A 9,894-nucleotide genomic window follows, 5' to 3' on the forward strand; every position below is an offset into this window, starting at 1 on the left:
TGAAAAGTTTCTCAGCGTTTACTTAAGGCATCGTTGTTCTGTTGTTTATAACACTATTGCTTTAAAAATATGTGTGCTTATACTGCGCTTTCAGATTACTCGCAGGGCAGTACGTTTCTCAACGTGTTTCCTTCCAATGTTGTTAGTTGCTAAACATCATTACTTTGAAAATTATGTTTACTTGTATGGCATCTTTTTCTGTTTATTGCTACAATTAATCACATAAGGCATCCACATACTTAGCAATGCCTCAGCCCATACTTTGGCCTATCACTGGTATTCAAATTGTGTAGATTCTTCACATTTGGGTTCTTTAATCCCAGTTTGGTTTCAGGCAGATATTTCATTTGCAGATAATGTTCATTCTTATTTTCTTTTTGCCTTTTCTGAGGGGTTTTTGAAAGGTTGTCATTCTCTTTTGTTGTTTATGTTAGCCCATTTGTTTTCCTTAGCTCCTGTGTTTTTGAGCAGAGACCCCTCTTGACGTAAGTGAATTTATTCGAGATTGACACATGGCTCTTCTTTTTTGTTGTTGTTCATCAGTCTGTATCAATTCCAAGATATTTTGTTTCACCTTTCCTGGGTACTCTCCATTGTTATGTTGGATGATCAGAGTTTCTTATAGATATTCCACTTCCAGGAAGTACAGTTAATTATTACACGGATAAATCACATTCTCTAGCTCCATCATGGACAGTATCCTCCTGGCACACTTAGCTGTTTGTTAACGGTAGGTACGTTTCTTTTGACCCAAACTTGTTGTTTGGTTAATACTGAAGTCTTTTTAAACTCCTTCTTTAACTATTTCCAGTTCATCTTCAATCCATGGAACATCAGTTCAAAAAACACAATGCTGCTAAAGAGGCTTTATCACATTGGGGGACTTGTCTTTGGAAGCTCGTATTCTACAAGGTTTGGCCCGCATGATATTTCTGTATGAATTAAAAACATAATTAATGGACACTTGCTAAAGATCCCCTGCATTCTCACATTCCCGTTTTCTTCCTTCTTCTAACAGAATTTACCTGATAGCTAAACAAACAACACCACAGTTGGAGTACCTCTTTCATCTTCCAGACCAGATGTACACCTTTTTTACAAGTCAGGTTGAAGGGATTAACTTGGGTACTTCAAAATTATATGGTCAGTTGTCCAAGGTCAAGTCTAAGTTTCATATCATTTCCCTGAAACAGAGGTTTAGATGCGTTGTAAAAAATGGCTAATCTTGGCAATGGTACACCAGTCTCTACATCAGATCAATGTGGAACTCAAGTTTTATGTTAGCAGAGGCAAGGTATCATGTTGGAAGTTATAATTTTCTTACACATAAAATGTGTTTCCAATAGATACTTAGCTCTCTTCACGTTTCCCACCCTTCATTCTCACTTTGGTGTTTTTTCTTCTTGGTACCTAATCTCAAGGGAGAGGTAGTTTTGCCTGAGGAGAGTATGTCACACTCATGTTAGTACAGGATTGTTGCATGTTTGTTTACATGCTACAGCACAGCTAATTCACATTAAACATGTAGCGTAGATGAGAGTATTAAAACTAGCAATGAGTGAAATATTTGAATATATAGAGGGTAATAATAATTGAGAAAAGTTATTTATGTTACAGTAGGTAAGTATCTATAAGTTCATTAACTATACAGGAATATGAAACAAGATAGTTCCGCCCACCGGTTCTGTCTTTGGAAATGCTTGTTTACATTTACTTACTTCACTCAATGATGCGTTTACAACTAATTGAACGCTCAGGATTTCCCCTAGAAGGTTTTTAAGTTTTTGAAAAGAGTTTTCATGAGTAAACTCTTTTTTTTTTTTTTTGTAGAAATACAAGAAAGGGTGAGATGAATAGTGTTTGAAAAATATTTTCTTTAGACACAAATACAGTTTAATTAATAAGAACAATTAATTATAATGATATAGTAACTTATATCCTTTATTTCAAAATGTGTATATAAAATATTAAAAAATTATTTTGTTCACATATTCCACTTGCAAAATTTGACAAGGCTTAGCTAACTGGGGAAGTGTATACACATTTTGTAAGTAGAAGAGATCACTGTTTTCTATATTTTGTTACTGTTCTGTGTTCAAAAAGAAGGAACTGAAATTTAAAGATTTATTTGTAAATAATAATATATATATATATATATATATATACGTGTGACATATTACAACTGAAATATGATTGTATTCTACAAAACACTAGCCCTTTAGAACAGAGAAAAGATAGTTGCACATATTAAAGACCAGTTTTATACTGTTTTATATCAGCTGTGATTTCATGTGACTCACTGTTTTGTGTATTAAAAATTGTTGTAATATAACATAGTCAACACTTTGTATTATTACACTTTGGATGTTTAACTCACTTGATTATAATTGCAAGTTTCCAACTAAACTACATTATGACTTATCATTTTTTATAAACTTGAATGGCCTATGTTAATTTAAATTTTATTTACTAAAACTGCCGTTAAAAAAAGAAATTTAAAACACTAAGTGTTTGAAATTACATCTTCAGATATCTACTGACTGACCTAAATATGATAGTCATGTCAGTTTCTATGACTTGACAATAAAAGCTAGATTATAAAAGTTTACTTAGAACACAGTTTGTCATTACAGCTTTTTAACTGCCTTTGTGTCACCAATACCTGGAGTACAAGGCATAGTCAAGTTCAAGGGTTAGTATAAGCTGAGAATTTATGTTTAGAATATACAATGGAACTTAGTATAAGTAATTAGGAAGGTCTCATTGTGATGCATGCTTTTTTTTTGCTTGTTTTCATCTTGCATAAAAATACTTTCTCCAGCAACCAGACACAGAAACAAAACTGAAAATGAATAGTAGAGTCATGGTAACAGTTGTAAACATCTGTAATGAATGTTTTGGAATTACACACGTTTCATATTCAACAAATTAATAAAATTAATGAATTGAACAATCTTTAACATAAATACTAATATAAAATACAATTTACAGTGTTTAGGATGTTATATGCTGATATAAAAATACAATTTACAGTGTTTAGGATGTTATATACTGATATAAAGATACAATTTACAGTGTTTAGAATGTTATAAGACTTTCACTTTACAAAGAAGTGGGGAATGAGTTTGAATTTATATTGAGGCATGAACTTCCATTTATAATATGTAAACTTTGCTTTATCAACAGTTTGCAATCATTACATCCATAAGTTATAATTAAAAATCTTCTCAGTAAATGTGTGGTGATGATTAAGTTTTATTGAAAAGAATATATAGGAAAGTTAGGTGAAGTCTGAATTTTAACTTCAGTTTGGTTATATACTTTCATATGTTCCAAAGTATGTATTTGTAAGTGACAAGAAGTTTTGCCTTTGTAGGGAATTTTACAGCTGTGATCTCTGTTGCTAGTGATAAGACAAACAGGATTTCAGGTTATATCTACAGAAAGATTGAATACAAATTTAAAGATGTTATAATTTCAAAATATTCAAGAAACAATTCAGTCATTTACAGTATTAAATCAAACATCACAAAACTTTATCACTTTATTTGATGATATAGTTTACAAGTTTTATAAACTCATACTAACACTGTACTTAAAAGTGTAAGTATGAAGTCTGTACTGTACACTGAAAGCCATGTCAACCACTTAGTTTTTTTCAATTGTCACAACTAACCTATTATTAACATGTATGTATATTGAATTGCTAGCCACACACAAATATTCTTGTGTGTGTGTGTGTGTGTATGTGTTTTTATTATAAACAAATAATACTAACCTTTATCAAAATGTTCATGCCCATTAAATACTAGAATTTTTTTTTTTCCATTCAACTGTTAAATCTTGAAGGTTCATAATGTTTGATTGCCAGTTGCCACTTCTAGGCTTATTTTACTTTTCATACCAGGCAGTATCACCCTACTGGGTTACAATTGGTGGATAAAACAAAATCAAAGTACTAACCTTGTAAACCTATAAAGTACATCACTAGCTTTTGTTGTGTGTTGTAGCAAATAAGTACTCAGCTGATTTTCATTGTGCCAATCAAGCTATCTATTGCTGAATTTTACCTATCTATAAATTTTTGTTTTGGAAAAAGGTTATCTACCAGGTTAATGTAGTTAAATATTACATAATCAAAAGACCTTTATTGTGGAAAATAGACTGCCTATCAGGTAGTATACTGTTAAATGCTTTCATAATTGATAGACCTTTCTTGTGAAAAGTAATTTGTCTGTTTGGTATCTATTGTTACATTTTACGTAATTAATAGACCTTTGTTGAGGAAAACAGTTTGGTTACCAGATTGTTTGCTACCAAATATGTTTTTTACTGGTCTGTTTGATGCTTAATGATTCATTCATGTTCTTTAGGCATTTGCTATGCTAGATAATTTACCAATTAGATTTTATACCCTAAGTAGATACTTGCAGAATCAAACAGTTTGCCTACCAAGCTGTTTGCTGATGGATTTTTACATATTTGGCAAATATTTGCTATGTAAAATAGTTTTTCTATCAGGGTATTTGCAAATAAATGCTATATACTTAGTATTTACCCGTAATAGTTAATTATAAATAGTGATATATATAAATCTTGTTCTCATGTGGTGTTTTTAGCCACAGCATAGAGACTTACAGAATGGCTTTGAGTTTTTGTTTGTTTTATCATATAGAATATTTCAGCTCATAGTTCCATTATCTCTTAACCAATTTGATATTCAGTTACAGTTTTGGTTTTAGAAAAACAAACTCTTTCAATTGATGTATTTAACAATGCCCAAGGTATTGTAGATTAATTTATTCTAATCCTGCCTTTAAGAATTTCAGTTTGAGGTTAGGGTAGTACAGATTCTAATGAATAAAAACAATTGAATTGAGTATATATTTGCTTCATGTTTGGAATTGCTTGGCTACAAAAATATAACTAATATTAAGGAAACACAAAGGTTTCTTAGATTAATTTGCTGTGCTTAAAAGACTTTCAAGTGCCATGGCTACTGAAGATACCCTCCTGTTATTGGTTACTAAAGCTTACTTATCTGTAGCACAAAAAAAATGTAATATTTAAAGTAAGAACCTTCATAAAAAATTTGTTGAAATCATTGATCTTGTATTTAATATACCTTCAACTATTAATTTTCTTTATTCAGGTTGCATAGAGATGACAAGTATGATCAAAGTGTTTTGTTATGTGGACTGTATTCAGTCACTGACTAGCCAGAAACAGTGGAAAAAAATCTTTTAATTTAGAAAGGGAAGAAGGTATGTAACTTACCACTTACAAGCAATAATATTGATTTTTTTGTCTTAATTCGAACTTTTTCACTAGGTTTTTGACATACAATAAAAGGAGGAACATGACTTTGATGCATTTATATATAGAGTGAGACAAATACTATTTATTTGTATTATATTTCATACCTTAGATAGTGTTTTTAACTAAACTTTCTTTTTAGCCTAACTATTTTTATAGGCATGAACACTTTGTACAAAATATTCTAGTAAATGGCTATGTCAGATAGCAGTTTTCATCATACAGTATTATAAACAATAAGTTCATCAAAAATAATCAGTTACATATTTCAAAAAAAAATAGATGTGTTTGAACAATAGTTTAACATTTTGTATAATTATTCATTGCATGTGGAAACAAGTCAACCAAACATCCAGAACTGTAATTTATTAGATGCCTAAAGAACTATTAAAAGCATTTTATGTGTGTATTTTAAAGTTGTTTTTTTAAGTTTCTTATGTTTTAACAATCCTGAATAAACTCATGAATATTCTTAACCATAGAACAGTTAAGGTTCTAGTAATAGTTACAACTGTAATCTAATGTAACAATAAATTTCCTACAATCCATAAGGAGTAATGTATAAACTAACATTGAAATTTAAAACAGGTATTTGAACATTTAAATATTTAATAGAACAACTTTTATTGTTAAATGATGTTAAACAAATTAATACTTAACCTGTGAGCAAATCATAAACAAGGGATTATTTTTATATTACACATGTAAGTTTCTAAAACATATTAAACACAGTTGTGCTCAAATTCATGAAACATGAGCATGTGGTATGTAACTCAGAGGTTTATTGGTTTTCTTAGATTAGGTAAAACTGTACATTTACATTATAAATATAAGAACAAGTTGTATATGTTGACCACAAATATATTAAGTGATTATAAACATCTGTCTACTTCAGTATTTCAGATCATGAACATCACTTGATACCTTATACAAAAATGTGTAGTATCAAGGAAAGCAAACTTACACACACTCTTTAATAGACAAGCTGTGTACAGTATAAGGCTTAACACTTTCATGAAGTGACTAAGCACATGAATATATAAATTATCAGTGTTTAATATTAATTATTTTACCATTCTATGGCAGATGAGAAGTTTCTTTAAAGTTTACTTCTGGGTATTTTGTTGTCATTTAAAGAAATATTTAACAAGTATAATAGAAACAATGACAACTGACAGAAATAAATAATTTCACAAGGTGCAGAATTAAATTAATTAATTTGAAAAGGATACAATAGAATTATCTACAACTTGTTAATGAGTTGTGTTATTAATAAATTAGTGTTAATCAATGAAAGAAATCACTACAACACAATGAAGTTTTTCACTAGTATCATAAATATCAATATTAACAGTTTTCAGTTTATTTATCTATACTTGTGTATCATGACAGTTCAAACATCTGTAAGACAAAGAACAGTTCATGGTGAATATTGTATCTGTTGAGGTTCACACAAGTAGTGGTTTTTATTGTATCTGTTGAGGTTCTCACAAGTAGTGGTTTTTACTGTTTTAGGTTACTGATGAAGCCATGGTCAGAAAATTCTTTTTGGGAGCATTTTGGTAGTACATAAATATTTTAACATTTTCTTGTATGCAGTACGTCAGCAGCAACTATTCTAGATGCATGATAAATATTGTTAGTATTTTTAAAATTAGTTTTGATTCATAATTTTTACAGTATACACTTGTATACTATTTTTTGTGCATTTTGTTTTACTGTGTAACATTCTCTGTTACATATTTTTTTAAATGTAGTTACAATATCTTTTGTAATTCAGATGTATTTCATCAGTACTATTCTTTTATCATAGACAAAAGTTATATGATACAACTATTGTCCTGTCACACTTTTAGAATTCTTTGTCATGTTTATTATCATGCCATCATGAAATGAGGCTATATTATGTCATTCCTAGGGGTAGTACAAGTTGGTATGAGTTAGGAGCTTTACTTCATTACTATGAAATGGAAATAATCATTGATGTAGTAGCTACTATAAAAATATAGAACAGTGCACTATGTTCATAGATTGATCTAACAGTGCAGGACACTTATGATCCTTATCTCATCTCTCGCTTGTGAAGACATTTGAAATGCATTTTGCCTTCTTCTACATGATCTAAGTGGCTAGTAGTTGGATGCAGACTTGGTCATGTTTTCATTAAGATTTTTTTGTTCTAATTTCACATTAATATTAGCTTGGTTTATTGTACTATCTATGTTTGAAATTTTACAAAACATTTATGAACTTGTGTTTTGTAGATACGTATAACTGTGTTGAGCATCGGTGTACTTGAATACCACCCTTTAAGGTCATTCTAAGGCTTAGTTAAGTAAATTGATTGCTACTTCAGTTATTGCGCTTTTTAAACAGAGTATATCATATTCAATGAAATTTAATTTTGGTCAATAAAATAAATTCATACATTATACACACAAACATGTAAGTAACATTCACAGAATAAAATGATATTCATGTTTTGTTTTTTTGCTTGTAATTTCTGTAGGAATCTCAAGAATTGTAACATTGTACTGTTAACAGGTGATATTTTTAGAAAATATTCACAAAACCTATTAAGATGATGATGTTATTTTGATGATTAAAAATGAAGTTAATAATTTGTATTATTTAATATAAACACAAGAATCATTTGATAGTTATGTAGTAAAGTACAATGACCAAATAGTTCAGATATTTAACCAGTTTCATTTCAGTGGTTAACACACAAAATGTTGCTTTCTCTTGGATATTGTAAATAGAACACTTGTATATATTTAGCTCTCTCAACATGGGTTTGGTTGACTCTCCATATTACATCTTTATGCTTACTTGTTTATAGTTTTGATACTACTAACTTTTAATGTAGAAAATATATCTTCAAGAAACTTGACAGATTTTCAGTAAACATTATGAGTGTTTCTCATTAAAAAAATTTTTTTAGTGATATATTTGTAATAAACTAAAAAACAATTTTTCTGTGAATATACTGAGTACTTTTATCACTAATTTGTATGGAAAGTGATGTGAATGTTAAGATTAAAAATAATCTTCTTTATCTAAAAATCTCAACTTTTATTTACTTTATATACAAAACCTCTCAAATACAATTGTTTGTTTTTAGTGAAACTATATTTTATCTGTTATTTTCTCTGTACAACGTTAGTCAATTTGAACTACCTGCTGACAACCAAAAAATTGTGATAATTAAAGGAAATTTTCTGCCTTCTAATATTATTATTGAATGTTTTTGGAGAGCATGTTTAAATGTAATAATTTTGTAGTGGTTGTGTATAAAGGTAGCTACTTTGTTAGCCCTTTTACATCCTGTAACTCAAGGTGTACATGTCACAATGTTTTACAGAGTTATGTTTACATTTTAAATCAACGACTTTATTATCAACATACACGGATAAACTTGGTATAAAAACATAGTTAGTGAACACAATTTTAATATAATATAAGTTTTAAGTTCTTATTCTTAAAAAAAGAAATATTTATAAAATTCTAAATCTTCCCTGGTATTAGAATTGTGATATTTTATCTCTCAGTCTTTTCTCTTCTCTAATTCATTGAACATCCCTCCAAAAAAATAAGAAATTTATCATAGATTTCTCATTATAATATAAACAAATTATAATTTTTGTATCTCTGGTTATTATTCTACAAAACATAAACTGGTTAATCAGACTCACCTATTGAATTCCATCTTTCACAAATGCCAATAGTTCTCTTTAATGTTTTACACTATTATTTATACCCAACAGAAAGCTGAAGTTTAAATCTATCAAATGATCAAGTTTGTTGTTTTCTTTACAAAACTTCCTGTTTTGTCATTTGAAATTACACTGGAAAGCTTAGCTGAGTTTCTTTAATGATATTATTACATAGTTAGAAAGCCAGAAATTATCATATTTATAGAACAGTGTTTTCTGTGTGTTTAATTACATAAAGCATTATTTATTGTATCAATACCATTAATATATAAAAACGTAAGCTCACGTTTTATCATAGTAAAAAAAAAGAGAAAAGACCAAGATGTATACTTCATTCCATGTTTTTCATGTATTTTCTTTATTCATTATTATAACAGTAAGTAAAATGTAAAAATAGAAATTTGAGATAAGGTAAAGTAAGAAATAAAAGAGATTCTTCTTAATAAGTATGCTTGTAATCAGCTCAGGATTATATAATTTGATATGCTAGTATTTGTTACATATTTGTTGAGGGATTTACAACAAATGACACCTGAAATAGGTATCCAATATCAGTTAAATTTTTAATCAACTGTCCTTTGGGGCTGAAGAACTGTTATATCCAGCGAAGCTTTGTGCAGAAATTATATCTCTTCCAAGATTGATTCTTTTATAACTAGTCTGTATAAAATTCTGCGGGTGTTAGCCCATCTATTCACCAATAAAATCCAACATAGAATTTTGTACAATACATTTAATACAATATAAGTAATAGAATTTAAGATTTTCTTAATTTATTATTTTACAATACTAATCTAAAACACAGCATATATATATACATAGATAAATACTATTTACAATAAAAACGTTATTCATAGTTCAT

At 28.9% G+C, this 9,894-nt stretch overlaps 1 long non-coding RNA gene across 2 annotated transcripts; it reads left to right on the top strand.

Annotated features, from left to right (window-relative positions):
- Nucleotides 1–1,695: 1,695 nt before the first annotated feature.
- LOC143226116 (uncharacterized) lies at nt 1,696–9,305 on the top strand. Of its 2 annotated transcripts, XR_013014345.1 has the most exons (4): nt 1,696–1,772; nt 2,634–2,692; nt 5,153–5,264; nt 6,832–9,305. It is a non-coding gene; the product is annotated as an uncharacterized LOC143226116 (long non-coding RNA). The 2 variants fall into 2 exon arrangements; XR_013014334.1 differs by lacking the exons at nt 1,696–1,772; nt 2,634–2,692 and adding an exon at nt 1,799–2,047.
- The last annotated feature ends 589 nt before the right edge of the window (nt 9,306–9,894 follow it).

This window comes from Tachypleus tridentatus, chromosome 1, assembly GCF_004210375.1.
Source record: "Tachypleus tridentatus isolate NWPU-2018 chromosome 1, ASM421037v1, whole genome shotgun sequence".
Classification (NCBI taxonomy): domain Eukaryota; kingdom Metazoa; phylum Arthropoda; class Merostomata; order Xiphosura; family Limulidae; genus Tachypleus; species Tachypleus tridentatus.